The 17119-nt window shown below is 41.9% G+C and overlaps 1 protein-coding gene across 1 annotated transcript in view; it reads right to left on the bottom strand.

Moving 5' to 3' along the window:
* The window catches only part of LOC126260500 (facilitated trehalose transporter Tret1-like), a 504093-nt gene that overhangs the window by 356594 nt on the left and 130380 nt on the right, over positions 1–17119 (bottom strand). Inside the window, exon 2 of the mRNA XM_049957830.1 lies at positions 13883–13980. The gene's annotated coding sequence lies outside the window, so the exon portion shown is untranslated. The remainder of the gene's footprint in view (positions 1–13882; positions 13981–17119) is intronic.

Raw genomic sequence — 17119 nt, 5'->3', positions numbered from 1 at the left:
AGGCATAATAATTATTTGCGTACCTTTTCGAGTTCTAGAGCAATCATTTTCTGTGTGCGATCAGCTCTAAACTGACACACGAATTGTTCTTTGTAACGTGCTGTGACCAGGTTTTAAAACTAAGAACCTGAAGGTCCACTCTCGCGGTCTAATTATGAAGAAAAAAATAATGAATGTTGGGACCTGTGGAGCAAGAAAACAAAAGATGGCGAGGAGTATTGTGCTGTCAGTAGAGAAGCAGTAAGAGCATAATCGATTGGTCAGGCGAGCTCCGTGACTTCGAACGTTGACTAGTCATTGGATGTCACCTGACTAACAAATCCATCAGGTACATTTCAACCTTTCTAAAGCTGACCAAGTCAACTGTTGGAGATGTGATTGTGAAGTGAAAACGTGAAGGAACAACCAGAGCTAAACCAAGACCAAGCAGACCTAATGTACTAACGGACAGGGACCGTCGAACATTGCGAAGAGCTGTTGTGAAGAATCACGTCAAATCAACGAAGGGATCACTCGTGAGTTCCAGAGTGCTACGAGGAGACCAGCTAGCACACTTACATTGCGTATAGAGTTGTACAGCAGTTCCTCATAGCCAGCGGTTTCTGTAGTCATTTCTAAGCGGTGCTTGCGGTACTATAAAGAGTGACGATCCTAGAAACGAGTGACTCGGTGAAGAATCACGATACAGCCTGTGCCAATCAGATGAAAGGGTTACGTAATAAATTTTCGGTGCTGAGTGGCAGTTCTACAGTATTTTGTGAAGGAAGCACCGTCATTTGTATGTTTCTGTAGATTTCCTGTGTACAGTCTAGATTTTGGCTTTCACGCATTGTGGAGTACAATGATCTAGGTGATTAACATATTTTGTTGTGTACTGTGCAGGATCACATGGTTTTTTTTCACACCATTATCTAGTACAATGTTTTGAGTCTGTTAACACTGTGTACTGTATATATGTCGTCCTCCACAGTACACAAAAAGTACGGCAATGGTCTAGATTGTTGTACTCGAAAATGGAGAGAAATCCGAAATCTACATTGCAAACAGGAAATATGCAGAAATATGCACAAATATGAAGTCAAATGGCTGTGTATTCCTACAAAAAAAAAGTATTTCGGTTTGGAACGCCTAGAGAATGTTTACCTGGCATCACGTGTAGCGCCAAAAGTGAAGTACGGAGGAGGTACTGTAAATTTATAGGGGTGATTTTCGTGGTTAGTGTGTGGTCCCCTTATTGTGCTTGAGGAATCGCTAAACGTGGTTTGATATAAACCTTTTATAGCATTGTGTACTGCCCAAGTAGGGGAACATTTTGGAGACGATGACTGTACCCGCATGATAATGCAGCCAGTCAAAAACCAGCAACTGTGAGGTAATAGTTTATGGACAGCTACATTCCTGAAATTGACTGACCAGCTCAGAGTACCAATTTGAACCCAGTGGACCACACCTGGGATGAGTTACAACGTCGCCTTCGCCACAGACCCCAGTGTCCACCTTCCCTGGTTCGGCTCTTGAGGAATAATGAGCTCCCATTCCCCCACAGACGCACAGACACCTCATTCAGAACTCAAGCCGTCAGAAAGGTGAAGTTTGGTTACAGTCCACAGTAATGTCCGTCAACTAGTGTTCGGATACTTTTGACGGGATAGTGTATATACACAGGTTGTTTCCAAATTCCTTTTACAGGTTTCGAGGGGTTGTAACGTAGATTTTGTACATAAACGACATGGAACCCATGTGCGGAAATCAATCGTTTGGATGAAAAATAATTTCCAAAATAGGATCACTTTTAAACCTTCCGCTTCACAGAACGTCGAGCCATGGTAGAGCTGCACAACGCATACATCGAGAAAGTTTTGCCAATCGCTTGAGTCCATCACACATCATTTTCGTTCGACTAAAACAACAGTTGCGAAAATACGGTACGTTCTCAACTAGGAGGGCTGGTTGTGGGGCTCCGCGGACGCACGCTATGGTTTCTGGACCATGTATATGAAAGCATGTGTCGCATATACACCTTGTGCAATCAACAGAACGGGAGCCAGCTGGAACAACTAGCGTAGAGGACACAGGTCAGAGCTCACTGTCTGCGCTGTGTACGTACTGTGAAGCGGGAGATTTGAATGCGATCCGATCTTGAAACCTATTGTACATCCAAACAGGCAATTTCCAGACATTAGTTTTCCCTTCCCCCTCCCCTTCAACAGTCTTCTGATTGGTTTGATGGGGTCCGCCACGTATTCCTCTCCTGTGCCAACCTTTTCATCTTAGAGTAGCAATTGCAACCTATTTCCTCAATTATTTGCTGCTTGTATTCCAATCCCTTTCTGCCCCTTCAGTTTTTACGCTCTACAGCTCCTTCTAGGACCTGATGTCGTTGAGTTTCTTTCGGCGGGAAATCAGAGCATCACAGATATTCGTAGGTGGTTACAGGATGTCATAGGGAGATCTAGTAGTGAACAAAATGACAGTGAGCCGTTGGGCGAGGCGTCTGTTATCATCGCAACAAGGTCACGCAAACCTGTCCGATCTGCTGCATATTGGCCGGCCCCACACAGCTGACTCCTGCAGTGTTGGAACGTGCGGACACTCTCAGTCGAGGTGATCGACGGATCAGAATCAGACATATCGCTGCCCAGATGGATGTCGCTGTTGTTAGTGCTGACACTCTTGTGCACTATTTGGGGTATTCAAAGGTATGTGCCCGCTGGATTCCTCGTTGCCTAACACAAGACTGTGAAGAGCAATGAAGGACCACCTGCGCGGGATTGCTTGTGCGTTACGAGGCTAATCGCTACAATTTTCTATCGCACATCGTCATAGGCGATGTCTTAACAGATGTCCTGTCAGCCTATCCCTTCTTATCAGTGTTTCCCATGTGACCCTCCATTCGCCGATTCTGCACTGAACCTCCTCATTCCTTACCTTGTCAGTCCAGCTAATTATCAGTATTCTTCTGTAGCGCTACATCTCAAATGCTTCTATTTCCTTCTGTTACAGTTTTCCCACAATCCATTAGTTTCTTATCAAAATTTTATCTCCGAACTCCCACCACAACTCCCAGAGGCTTGTAATAAGAATTGTGACTATACAGTCCGCAAGCCTCTTTACAGTGGTGGTTGCATCATACCAGTATTATCGATTTTCGTTCCTGTCCTTTTCACGTAATGAGCGACGTACAAATATGCCTCTGCATCCGCGATAATCTCTGATGTTCTCATTATTTCTGAAGCGACATATGCCGGTGGCAGGTTAATGGTCGCACAGTCTTCGAAAACATGTTCTCTACATTTACCCAACGCTCTTTCCCAAGAACTAGGCCGTCTTTCTTCCGATGTTTCCCACTTAAGTTCCTAGACCACATTTCTAAGTTCTTCATAGCGTCTTACGCATAAGAGCACCACTGTCGATGGCTACGTGATTGTCACTTGGGGACGTTACACTCCTTTGATGCTGTTAGGGAGCAGGCGCCGAGTTTCATCCCCATCCTTCATCTCTCATCATCACCAATGACAACAGAGATGATGACCTTTCACTCTACATACAATATTTATAGACACGTACACTAAACAGCTACACTAAAATCCATCCATATTCAGAATAGTCACCTACACTAAACAGCTACACAGTACAGACATCAATCACTTAACATATAAGAGCCACATGCACGCTACCCACTCTCATCATCATTATCATATATTAAACAGCTTAGCTACACTCTACCCAATGTCATCACAGTCATCCACATTAAACTGCTAGCCGGCCGCGGCGGTCTAACGGTTCTAGGCGCTCAGTCCGGAACCGCGCGACTGCTACGGTTGCAGGTTCGAATCCTGCCTCGGGCATGGATGTGTGTGATGTCCTTAGGTTAGTTAGGTTTAAGTAGTTCTAAGTTCTAGGGGACTGATGACCACAGATGTTAAGTCCCATAGTGCTCAGAGCCATTTTTAAAACTGCTACACTACACCTTACCCACTGCCGTCACAGCCACCTGCATTAAATAGCTTTAATATACTCTATCCACTGTCATGAATGTCACACACACTACACTACACACTTCAGTACACTCTACCCACTGTCATCACAGCCATCCACATTAAACAGCTACACTACACTCTACCCACTGTCTTCACAGTCACTCATCACGGTCAACTGCATTAAACAGCCTCACTACACTCTACCCACTGTAGTTGCGGTCACCTACATTAAACACCTTCCATGCACTTTATCCACTTATTACTTTCTCAATGTTCAGAGAGGGCTGCTGTTCTGCAACAGGGTACTAATTCCTTTGTATGCTCATGTCTCATATAAACTCTGCAATCAATTTTTTCCAAATAACATACACGTTACGTATAAATCGCAACTGTCACTGCAACATCATTTTAATACGTAACGGTAACACAAGCAAGATTTGTACCAAAGCGGTGGTATGTACAGCATTTCCTACTCTTGACTGTAAGGCTAGTTACATCGGACAAACTGTTGGAAATCTTAGAATGTGACACAAATAACACACTGAATTATAACGGAAAAACATAGGTACTATATCCATCTTTGGTTCAAATGGCTCTGAGCACTATGGGACGCAACTGCTGTGGTCATAAGTCCCCTAGAACTTAGAACTACTTAAACCTAACTAACCTAAGGACAGCACACAACACCCAGCCATCACGAGGCAGAGAAAATCCCTGACCCCGCCGGGAATCGAACCCGGGAACCCGGGCGTGGGAAGCGAGAACGCTACCGCACGACCACGAGATGCGGGCTATATCCATCTTTGCAACTCATCTCATACAAAATAGTCACACCTTCCACGTACGAAAACAGCCTCGTAATTCTTCATAAAATGAAGAAGGGACATGCTATGGACATACAAAAGAAACAGAAGTTTGTGCCCACCTGAAAAAATCCAGGGAAAAACGGTCAAGTAGTAGTGCACCCTAAATAACCCGGACATATGCCGCCCCGTTGTTGGTAGCTTCCTTTGAAGACACTCCGCAATTTCGGAAATCCATTCAAGTGTTGCAAACATGCCCGTATCTTGCAAACAGTCCACGTTGCGTCAGACATGCTAGCACCCTCTACAATTCCCTGTGCTCTAACTTCTACTCGTTCAAGCTACAGGACGTAACTTCACGCTTGACCTGGACTACCGTCCATTGCAGCTATGTAAGATTTTCATCAAATCTAAACAATTACCTTCAACTTTTCATTGGTAAAGAATGCATTTTAAATTTTCTAACATATCAAAATATAATTCCTTTTAAACCTAAAGCAAGCAAATACTTTTAATATATCAAAATGCCAGTTTTATAATTACGATGAGCTCATTTTTCCTACTATATTGTTGGACACATCGTCTGTAATCTATCCAACATTTACTTTTGTAACCAGTTTCTTAAGTACCGCAAACTATATATTCCTCTGTTTCCTTCTTCTGTACTTACACTAAGTACGTATAAACTTAAAGCTTTTCGTATTCTGTAATGTAAACATTTAAGTATTCAATATATCATGTATTTCCAATGTCAGCTTCAGATCCACTAGAAAATCGCTTCAATATAATAGCATAAACCGGTCGTGGACTACAATAAAGCAATTGGAGAGGCTGTTTCTCAATTCTACCCACTATCATCCCCGACTCGTACACTGGACAGCTCCAGCTAAACTAAATAGATACGTTACACTAAGTCTACGGTCATCTGTACTAAACAGCTGCAAGAACCTTTTTCCAGTAACATAACTACAGTACACATTTACAGTCAACACACTAGACACCCATGTCACCGATATGGTGTATCTTGAAAGGTTGGAACAGGCCTTGAGCTGGAACCATGCGACCGCTACGGTCGCAGGTTCGAATCCTGCTTCGGGCATGGATGTGTGTGATGTCCTTAGGTTAGTTAGGTTTAAGTAGTTCTAAGTTCTAGGGGACTGATGACCTCAGAAGTTAAGTCCCATAGTGCTCAGAGCCATTTGAACAGGCCCTGAGCCCTTCTAATTTTTCTTGCGCCTCACCACAACGTTTCAGTTCGTGAAGAAATATAAAACTTGTGTCGAGAGGCATTATGTACCATTTATCCTGAAGTTCGGCACTGACATCCGTCGTTGACGATGTCTACAAGGAATGTAATTGGCGCTGTGGACTCAGTCATTAAAGACGGAGCACAAGTTGAGTTGAACAAGAACAGAAGTACGAATCGGCATTGGCCTTGTGTAAGAAACAGTTCCATTATTACGGCTCAAGTGATTTAAGAAATAAATTCTCCTTCGAAAATAATGGGGAAGATCATGAAAAATGTGCCATACTATGAACCCTGACAAAAGCGTTGCGATTCGAGAAACGAGTTACAAATAAAGACTAAATAACTAAAATAGAAAAACCAATCGAACTGCCTTTCTTAGAAAATTTACTTTATCAGTTAAGAAAACACAAATAAAATAATGGAGAAGATTATAGGATATCACTCCTCCAGTCTGTAAGTTCGTTGCCTTAAACAATGCTGCACTTCGTTATACTCCACTCTAAAATCAGTCATACATAATGAATAAGAAAAGTAAAGAGATTGTTGAATTTCATCTGCATGTGTGTGTGTGTGTGTGTGTGTGTGTGTGTGTGTGTGTGTGTGTGTCAAGAACAGATCACACAGTGCGAACTAAGATATCAAGTCATTTCTATAAGGAGGCATCGTCACTTAAAATGTCATCATAATCATAGGCTGTAAGACTTGCTGTGGCAGGAGGAAAATACCACGAAACTGCGACCAGTTCCGTCGCTGGTCCTATTTCACGTAGTAGGCAGTTATAAACGTAACATTTTTAAAGAACACGCCAAATTGTTTTCGATCTGTTGTTCGGAACAATATTACATAATTACTCTCATGGCTTTTATCTTAATGGATTAAGTTGTACCGATTTTATTATCCTTACCGGTTTCAGGTATTTCCATAACCATTGTAGTGATTCAAAAATCTAAATTCATAATTTATCATGTTGAACGTCGAGAATACTTTTTTTGTTATTTCGCTCGGTGTTAATAGAAACTGTTACTAAATACTTGTAATCCGAATGTTATAGATGACTTCTGAAAATCTTAATCATGTAAGGTTTCTAGTTTATTTTTGGTGTTCAAGGAATGTGATGTGAGCTCTATATTTTCATTCGATGCGTCATACTTTATATCCGTACTCTGCACATTTTTCAAACAGTACTCTTCAATAATCCGTATGTTACGCCACAGAGGTTCTGAGCACATCCACTGTGCTCTTTGGTTCACAGTAGCATAGCCGTTGCACTAGCATACTGTGAGAAGGAAGTGAATGAGTCAGGTGGAAATAAGTTCCAGAACATAAAGCTACAAAGGATGTTGAATTTTGGACATATAATTTGGTGAAGATTAATTTGAGAAGTGTGAAGATTTACAGCTAATGTTGTTAATGCATTTCTTACCTGCACGTAATTTAGAATGTGTTTGAAAAACAGAAAGTCTTAGTGGCATTTTTCTTTATTAGTTAGCTTAATTGTTCTGACGTAAGTAAAATCCTCTCTTCACATGGCTTGCACTCAGACACTATAGATTTAACACTCCTTTACTGTTTCAATGACTAAATTCATGGCAGTGCATATTTTTAGTAAGAAGTAATTTTTGTAAAGATGATTGTAATAGTCAAAGAATGAGTTTCATTGTCGACAGTATAGTGATTCAATGCTAGTCTCTTTTCCATCATTTAGTAGACGCACTGTCTCCTCACGAAAATATGATTTTGTAAATATTTGTGTCGCCGCATTGCACTTCGCGGAACACACAGGTTAAAACTGAAGCACGATCTGCTTGGAATAGGTACACGTCCTTGCATTACACTGCGTAAGGCTAAATGGCTCTGAGCACTATGGGACTCAACATCTGAGGTCATCAGTCCCCTAGAACTTAGAACTACTTAAACCTAACTAACCTAAGGACATCACACACATCCATGCCCGAGGCAGGATTCGAACCTGCGACCGTAGCGGTCGCGCGGTTCCAGGCTGCAGCGCCTAGAACTGCTCGGCCACTCTGGCCGGCTGCGTAAGGCTAACATTCCTTTTAGTTAGTTTGCTGCTGCGCTGCATTTTTTATGTTCATCACTTCGAGCAGTACCAAGTTACCGTTGCCACAGGTAAGCCATGAAAATTTGTAAGGGGTAGTTACATTATTGTCAAGGCAGTAACACCATTCACAGTTAGGTGTTGCATTTCAAAATTAATATAAGGTTCAGCTAAGGTAAAATTGAGTTTTAATAACATTTCTTGTCAGACAGTCTCTTCCTTACAGAGTAGTGTTACATTCTCTTATGTATAACAGTGTTCACAATTTTATTTAGTCAGCTACTTACGTAGACTCACAGATAATTTTTGGAGAAACGTTTTGGGTTATTTTTTCTTTCAGAATTCGTTTTGTTATTTCCTGAAGCATTTTATTCTGTTAGCTTTGTGTATTGAAACAGCAAGTCAAGTACCATGACGTCACGCATTGTAGCACTGTTCATTTCACTGCACAACACAGAGTTTCGCAGGACAGTTTCTTTAGTATACAGCTTTCCGTTTTCTGATTATTTTGGTAAATGTTTCCTTCAAATACAGCCATATAATTGCAGGTAGTTTTGGCGACTCATTCCTGCCAGATAGCGTTTGCATAAGCACATCACTTGCATTGTTCAACATTACAGGACAGACACAAAGATAGGAAACTAGTTCACTCCAGTACAGTTATAGCTCACAACATTCATTACATTTATATATATTCAGAAAAGCTTTCTTAAATATGTTGTATTCCTTTTAAATTAAATTTGAAAGTAAGCTGAACATGCTCGATTGTGAGTGCTCCGTTGTGTATGTCTTGTGTAATTGGTATTATTACACAACGCGAGTTCTGTATTAGACATTTATATTATTGTCTTATTTAGCTATAACTTTATAATTAATATTTCATGGATTGTAAAACATCTAAGGTAATTCATATTATTACCATCGGCTCCTTGGCTAATTTAGTGTGAATTCGTAGTTTACAGCATATGTCCTTCTTGGAACTGTCCAATATTACGTTGTTTAAAAGATTTATACTTAAATTGCAATTTCCTCACTCTATGTTGATATAGTTTACACTCCTGTCATTAGTTTATATTGCTTGGAAGATGTAACTAACGTTACGGTCAGTTTATTTTAGAAATGTAATATTTAACTATCACATAATGAACTATGTATCATGCATGGATATTCATAATCGATTTAGATATATATCTTTGCGTGTATCTTTGGATTAAATTAAAACAGCTGATTGAACTTAAGTCTGCATGTTGGTGTAATGAGTATACACTTTGACCTTCACTTATGATAAAATGTTTCTTCAGTGCACGGTTCTTAAGTTTGTCCTCAATCTATCTTGTATGTGATTCTTCCATGTATTATATTCGACACACATGCCAGTGCTGATATATGGTTCCACATGTGGACTGGTAAATTGATTTACGTGTCACATCTCGTGCGACATTATGCAGAGTGATACTATGTACCAGTGTGCTGGAAGGTTCCTTGCGTCGAATCTGCGTCACTGTCACTTATTAGGTTTTTTAAAAAGAAAAAAAAATGGTTCAAATGGCTCTGAGCACTATGGGACTTAACATCTGTGGTCATCAGTCCCCTAGAACTTAGAACTACTTAAACCTAACCAACCTAAGGACATCACACACATCCATGCCCGAGGCAGGATTCGAACCTGCGACCGTAGCGGTCACGCGGTTTCAGACTGTAGCTCCTAGAACCGCACAGCCACACCGGCCGGCTATTACGTTTTTAATATTTTAGATTCTCTGCTGTGATTTGTATGTTTTTGTATATGCTTGTTAATGACTTCACAGTCGACCCTAGCTAATAGAAACAAATAAGCGATAAATTTTGTGGCCTCCAACTGACAAAGTTTTCTTTTGCGCGTGTATTATCCGACAAACAACACTACTAAAGATGGTAACTAGTTAGGTTGCCGAAATATCACAAAATATATATTTTTAAAAATATTTCACACCAGTTATACACTAAAGAATGGAAATAACTAGGCGAAATTCAGCCTCTTGTTAAAACAGATTTTTCTCTTTACGGAAAATTCCATGTTGCAACAAAGTAGGACATATGATCGCGTGTCCGAGGTCGGGGTTCCTCTGCACTGCATACCCGCACGTGTTACGGTTCGCGGTAGTAGTGCGTGTTTGTTCTCTCTTGTCGACGAGCTGGGATAACCATGGCAATTTGCCATTAGCCAACACTTACCACCCGGGAATGGATTGTCAGAAATTACCCGAGTTTTGCGGAATGAGTTATCTGTAACCACAAGGTAGTAGTTCAGAACAAATGCCAGCCGCTATTAGGCGTATCGTCCGTAACGATGTAGTGTGACAAGTTGCTGTCTTCCGCTGCCATTTTATGACCTTCCGCTGCAAGCTATGTGCTCAACAGAGTGACAGTATAATGGTCATCTCCTAAATTTGCCATCGGAAGTTTGTAGCTTAAGAATTACATCATGAGTATCTAGCTGGCGTGGTGTGTGTGTCTTAGGCCTCTTCCACATATTACTGATGGCACTCGTAGATGAAACTGTCATATTAAAGCTAACTGCAAAAAGAAATTACTTAATATTTTTCACGGCAAGGCAGCTACAATGCAATAAACTGATCACACACTGTGTTGAAAGTGCAAAGTAAGTGGACCATTGACCCTCGAAGAAACAGTACACCACCATGTACAATAACAGATTGGGAGTAAACTTAGTCCACGAAGAGCGTAGGTGCAAACTGTAGCGGATCAGTTCTCGCTCCAAATAAACCAGAGATTCGGCGAGTCCTGCTGCGTGTAAGGTTTCGAAACCAAAACTTCGGCTTCACTGGCGTACACGTGTAACAAAGTATACAGAATGTTCCGAAACTATTCGTTCAAATTAATACAGGAGGTAGAGAACATCAAACCAAATATATTTAAATGTGGATCGTATGGTCCCTAAATGCAATTTCTGATGCTAGGGACGATTTACACAGATACAGCAGCGGCATTCACAGGAACTGCTCGAACGCGCGCCCATTGGCCTGAGTGCTCGGCCGGCCGGGGTGGCCGAGCGGTTCTAGGCGCTTCAGTCTGGAACCGCGCGACCGCTACGGTCGCAGGTTCGAATCCTGCCTCGGGCATGGATGCGTGTGACGTCCTTAGGTTAGTTAGGTTTAAGTAGTTCTAAGTTCTAGGGGACTGATGACATCAGCAGTTAAGGCCCATAGTGCTCAGAGCCATTTGAACCATTTTTGTGTGCTCGCAGTACAACGTCGGGCCATTGATTGTTGTGCCCGTTCGAAGATCCCAGGAATGTTCGCAATGGTAACAGCAGCAACGGCTACTCCAGCGACTAAGACTTCTATTTCCAAAGCGGTTTCATACACCAGATGCTTTACATGCCCCCAGAGGAAGAAATCCAGACAGGTTAGTTCAGATGACCTGGGTGGTCAAGTTTACAGGGCCACCTCGATCAATCCAAATCCATCGATGAGATAAGGTGGCTCTCAGATGTTCAAAGCTGCAAATGGGTTTGTGTCCCATTGCGCTGGAAGTACGTCCTTTGTGTAGCATTCAGGGGTAAATCCAACAATACAGCCAGTCATCCGTTCACACAGCCGTTTTGAATATCAGTACGCATTCACAGTCAGCGACACGCACACAACAGCTTACGTCAGCACCACTAACAAAATGTTCCCCAACATTGCAAGTTGACTTCAGAGATCATATGTTTCTTATCTAAACGTATTTGTTTTGATTTTCTGTACCTCCGGTACTAATTTGAACCAAAAGTCTCGGGACACCCTGCAGCCTACACATGTACTGTCTGTCCCAGGAGAAATGATAAATACCATGTATTCAGGGATACGACAGGAATGATCATTAGAAGCAAAAATGTCTAATAAATATGGGCTCTAAAATGCGTACGTTAAGAGCTATGAGAACTTCTTCATCTTCGATACTGTGAAACACAACTCCTCTACTGTAAGCTTTCTGTTTTTCACATTTCGAGAGGTGGCAGTACGGACCAAAACAAGAAAAATAAAGTCCAGTTATCATCGGCTCTAAAGTACACTCCTTAAGAGCGCTGAGCACTTGTTCATCTCCACTACTGCGAATCACATCTCTTCTTCTGAATAAATGCCCATAGCTCTTAAGGTATGCATTTTGTAGCCAATGTTTATTAGACGTTTTGTTTAGAATGATCGTTCCTGCCATATCTCTAAATATTGACATTTGCTCCCCGGATACCCTGTGCGTCTGATTCTTTGCTGTTTTACACCAAACGACTCCAGGAAAAATGTTAGACAGACGGGATCTAACAGACGAGACATGGCTGTTGGAAGCTGTATACGATTCTAATTAGGTAAGAGATAGATGGTTCAAATGGCTCTGAGCACTATGGGACTTAACTGCTGTGGTCATCAGTCCCCTAGAACTTAGAACTACTTAAACCTAACTAACCTAAGGACATCACACACATCCATGCCCGAGGCAGGATTCGAATCTGCGACCGTAGCGGTCGTGCGGTTCCAGACTGTAGCGCCTTTAACCGCTCGGCCACGCCGGCCGGCTAAGAGATAGATGACTGGAGTCTTCATAATCAAATGGTCATGTAGGGTAGATTACGGTTGATGGGATGGATGGATTTCAGGGACGGCAACTAAAATTACACTGGAAAAGGAGATGAAGAAAAGGTGAGATGTCTTTGTATGCGGGCGGCAAAAGGCCAGTGTTTGTAACGATTAGGGGATTCAAGACTGTGGGAGATATGTGGCCGGTGTTCTGCGTGTCTGAAATGGTATGGGAACTTTACGGACTGATACAGGATGTGGGCGGAAACTATCGAATACGGAATGCGAGGCAAATTGCACGTCGTTTAAGAAGGTTCCAGCAACTTTTCCAGCGGTGAAGGTTAGATAGGGGAAAGTCTTATACTTGTATGTGCGTAGAAAATGGTCGTGGGATTAGATCATTCAGCAGTTATATCTGCTTTGCGACTTATTTTTGATTAGTAGTAGGCGAGGATTTTAAGTCATTTTCTCTTCAAGTGTTAGTCCTACGTTTATTGTAGTGTTTTAGTAGGATGAGTGGGACCGTTGTGGGCACTTAGACGACGGAAGTCTATAGCTCGTGTGGTATGTGCCACAATTATTGTCTGGATTTTTATAGTGTTCACGGTACCACTGGTCTCATCCAGAGATGTTCAATGGAGTTGAATGGATCGCTTGGATGAATTGTGGATGGCACTGACGGCAAGGAAAATGGTGTCTTTAGCATATTGGAGTAAATACACAGAAGATAGGGGAAGGGGGGGGGGGAATTTGGGACACCATCTTGTATTGGAGAAAAGCGAGTGACAATCTGAAGTAGTGTTGGAGCACGCCTGCAGTCCAGTACAAAATACAGGTTCTTTTTGTTATATAGAACGGACGTTTAGTTTGAAATGATGCATTCAGATGGTGTCGTTTGAAGCTCATACCGTTAGTGTTGGAAGTCTGAGGTCATACTCGGTAGTAGGCGTTTTCAGTGTCTAACGATTGAAAGAGGAAACGTCAGCGTTTGTTATATTGTTGATATAAGAGCTGGAGTGGGTGCAGGATCGTCTGCAGACATTTTTTAATGATGTGCGCAGTATTTGTTTTCCTGTGGGGAGTATTTTCTAGCAAGACACTGACTGCTGTAACTGCCCATCAGTTGCTGAAGTAAAGTGAACAAAGCTTAATAATCCAGGGTTATCGAAAAAGAATCCACTATCTTAAATTAACGGAATAAATTCTTTTGAGTTATAGAGCGTACGTTTACTCACCTTTCAATAGGTGGCATTGGCAGTACAAGTCGAATAGCAAAGATCCAGTTTTCTCACTGCAGGTTCAGTCTGGATTGTAGCTTCAACAACTGTGGATCCTGCAACAAAGGACGCAATTTGTCTTGTTATACACAGAACGAAATCACCCGTAGCAGCGTTACAGCCCCTTCCCCCTCCCCAAAAAGAAAGGCTCCCGATAAGTCTTCGGAACCATACATGAAATAGTTAAAAATAATCACGGAGAGTAGCAAAAGCGGTCGGCAAAGCACTTCTTCCGAGAATGTATTAAGAGGACGGGAAACAGGAAAGCATTGCCGATATCATCCTATTAAGACATGAAACACATCTGCAATTAAATCTGTAGCTGCGGAGATTCTGAGAAGACGTGTGCTGAAACTTAATACCGTTTTCAAGTCTGACGAGCAACTAACGGTGCGCTTACTTTGCGCACCGAAGTAGATGCAAAGCTTTGTTCCAGGATGAGTATCAAACAAAAAATCGTGTTCGTATGTTTTTATTATTTTGAATAATACGATTTTGTAATTGCTACATTGTTTTTAATGACCCTATACCTCAACACTACGGACTGTTGCCGAACTGAGTACATATACGATTACCTTGGTTGTCGTGTTTGCCCAATAGAACTTTACCCACGCTCCCTTCAGGTCCCTCCCTCGAAGAGAATGACTCTCTCTAAGCTATGAATGTATAGGATCACCATATCATCTATTTAGGATCAATGTTTTTTTTACTAACGTCCCAAGCAAAGTATTACTCATTTACTGGTCGCTTCGGAGCGCTGTAGATGTTACAGAACTAGTATCAGATTCATGTGGCCCTCCACCACTGACGTAAATAATAGCAGAACCAGTGCAGCAAGATCGGCGGTCGTGGAGGCTTAACAGAACGACAGAAAGGAGCTATTGTGTTTGGTGTATTCATAAGCACACCTGAATTACGTTGTCCAATTGGTTCGTACATCAACGTGGACTTTCCAACATCTCAACAGGGTAAGGTGTCATTTAAGCCGCAGTATGTTGAAAGTCTCGTTCAGGTCGGAGCTGTTTCTGTGATGTTTTGGGAATGTTTCTCGTACCGCAGCTTGTGCCCATTCCTTCATGTTATCGCTAACGTGAACAACTATGTTTATTTCAACATTGGCGGAAATTAATATTGCCATTTCTTCCACGTCTTAGTGATGAACATGCTGTAGACGCTCCCAAAATAAGAACAGTGTTGTTCACTGTAGGCATGCTTTTTCACGAACACTGAGGTATCCTGTTGCACGTTGATTAACCAGCTGAATCGCCCGACCTCAGAAAATACACTAAAAAAACCGGACGCGCCACGAAGGAATTATCCAATGGGACAGAAATCAGATGTACATGTACAAACAAACAAATTTTTACAGTTTCAGAAAAACTGGATGATTTATTTAAGAGAAAGAGCTTGACAAATTCAGCAAGTCAGTAACGTGTTAGTCCACCTCTGGCCTCATGCAAGAAGTTATTCGGCTTGGCATTAATTGATAAGCTATTGGATGTCCTCTTGAGGGATATATCGTCAAATTCTGTCTAGTTGGCACTTTGGATCATCCAAATCCCGAGCTTGTTGGAGGGGCCTGCCTATAATGCTCCATAGTGTAGAATATCGTCGACGTATCACTGTGCTGTGGATGGCAGCCAAAGGGGTTGTGCTATGAAAACAACTGGGACCAAGACCATCACTCTTCGTTGTCTGGTCGTATGGCTGGTGGCAGTGAGGTTGGTATCCTATCGCCATCTGGGGCTTCTCGGAGCAGAGAGCAGTGGGACACCATGCTGACTATTGGCCCAACAACCAGGAGTGATAGTGTGGATTGCCGTTTCTTTTCATAGCAGGACCCCTTTGGTCCTCATCCAGGGGACCCTTACAGTCCAGCGGTATGTCAAGGATGTCTACTCCCTGTTTTGTTGCACTTCATGGCAAGCCATTCTGGGCTTACCTCTCAGTAAGATAATGACTGCTCATCCACGGCGAGAGTTTCTGTACTTGTCTTAGTGCTTGCCAAACCCTGTCTTGGACAACAAAGATATTTTGGACCATTATGGGTAGGGTAATCCTACTAGGTCATTATTTGGACGATCTAATGCATTAATTGGACAGATTTCGCACGATATCCATCAGGAGGACATCCAACAACTCTCTCAATTAATGCCAACCAGAATAACTGCTTACGTAAGGACCAGAGGTGGACCAACGTTCTATTGACTTGTTCAATTTGTGAAGCACTTCTTCTTGAATAAATCTTCCAATTTTTTCTGAAAATGTAATCATTTATTTGTGTATTCTTTTACATTATTTCGTCCTGTTTTCTTATATTCAAAGTATTGCCATATTTTTCATAACTACGCCTATCTTAATTATAAAGAACCCGCAGAGCAACAGTAGACTTTTCCCTTTAACTGGCAATGCCTTAACCTCGAGCTCACAGATACTGGTGGGTTCAGATATCTGTGACATCCCACAAGCATCACATTACGTTACTTGCGGCCGGTTTTTAACGTGGTTATTACAAGGCCGTGGTTAGAAATTCCTGTGGAGTTCCTGTCGTTTACTATTGCGTTTAAGCAGTTTGCATGTCAAACGCCACCGGCTGTGGTGGGAAGACGACAAAGACCGAACTGGAGAAATCCTGCAAGTGACAATAGCAAAAACGTCTGTGGAACTGGTTTCACTTTCTAGACGGGAGTGTTCTGAGACGCCCGTTTAGAGGCAAATCGAATCCAACACAACAGAAATCTCAGGTTTTCAGCTGTGTCAGTAAGCGAAATTACTATGAAAACGGAAAATGTGTCTAACGGTGAGGTATTACTATCTCATTATCAATCTCCATACAGATATTTTAGTGATCAGAAGCTTATAGACTACTCTGCCTGAGAGTATCTTACGTATTTCATAGGCAAAGTAAGTTCCAGTACCGTCTTCACAGAGATCGCGCCTAAGCGCACCTCTGCACTTCCGAAGATACGTAAAATTATTACGAGTATTTAGACAGGTTCACTTCGCTTTAGCTGTGGAATTGTGATCACTGAATAGTATAAACGCTTCAGAAAAATTATCTTTTGGCGTAATTACGTGAGTTAAATCTAAAGATCTTTATCTTTTCTCTTATCCCTTGCTGTAGGAACCAAGGTTATTCACACCGAGATCCGTAAGCTTAGTTATCTCTGGTAAGCATATTAAAATTCTCGAATG

Source organism: Schistocerca nitens, chromosome 5 (assembly GCF_023898315.1).
Source record: "Schistocerca nitens isolate TAMUIC-IGC-003100 chromosome 5, iqSchNite1.1, whole genome shotgun sequence".
NCBI classification, from domain to species: Eukaryota; Metazoa; Arthropoda; class Insecta; order Orthoptera; family Acrididae; genus Schistocerca; species Schistocerca nitens.
Note: the sequence above shows the minus strand (reverse complement) of the source record. Positions and strands in the feature narration are given on the sequence as shown.